The sequence below is a fragment of the Frankliniella occidentalis genome, unplaced genomic scaffold (genome assembly GCF_000697945.3).
Source record: "Frankliniella occidentalis isolate FOCC.00 unplaced genomic scaffold, Focc_3.1 Scaffold2, whole genome shotgun sequence".
NCBI classification, from domain to species: domain Eukaryota; kingdom Metazoa; phylum Arthropoda; class Insecta; order Thysanoptera; family Thripidae; genus Frankliniella; species Frankliniella occidentalis.
Window position 1 is genome coordinate 1,326,966 of NW_026267132.1, and position 650 is coordinate 1,327,615.

Sequence of the window (650 nt, forward strand, 5' to 3'; positions counted from 1 at the left end):
CCCCACCACCACCACCACGCACCACCCCGCACCACCCCGCCCCGCCCCGTCCCACTGCACGACCCGCGGGGAATGACCCGATGGCCACGACCCGAGGCTCCCAAATGTGTGTGTGTGTGTGTGCAACCATTAAACCAATCGGAGAAAAAATATTTGTGCTGTATAGTACATTTTGCAATCGATGAAAACTCGACGACAGGGGCTAGGGGCTACATACAGAAGCCACCGCGGCGCGCAAACGTTCTCGCTTTACAGCGAGGTTATTTTATTTGCCACCGCCGAGTACGAAATAAAACATATGAAGGCGACTGGTGGAAGAAAGCGAGAAAAAATACAGCGGGTTGTTCTGGGTGGAAAGGGGAGGGAGGGGGGGTAAAGAAAGGGGTTCATAGCAGCAACTTGAAATGAAATCGAAAAAAAAAAACTAACAACAAAAATAAAAAAAAAATCAAGTGGCAGGCCGACCAGCCCACAGCGCAGCCGCGCACTGGCAGAGCGGAACGCCCGGCGCTGCGAGGGTAGGCCGACCCGCAACGCACCTGCGCGCAGTGGGCTGCCTATGCGCTTACGTGCAGGCGCTGGCACAGAATTATACACATACTCACGACAACGCGTCTCCCTCTTTCTCTTTCTCCCCCCTCCCCCACCCT

At 55.1% G+C, this 650-nt stretch overlaps 1 protein-coding gene across 1 annotated transcript in view; it reads left to right on the top strand.

The window, feature by feature from the left end:
- Positions 1-650, top strand: part of LOC113218297 (uncharacterized) — a 75,391-nt gene that overhangs the window by 73,439 nt on the left and 1,302 nt on the right. The gene's annotated exons all lie outside the window — the stretch shown is intronic.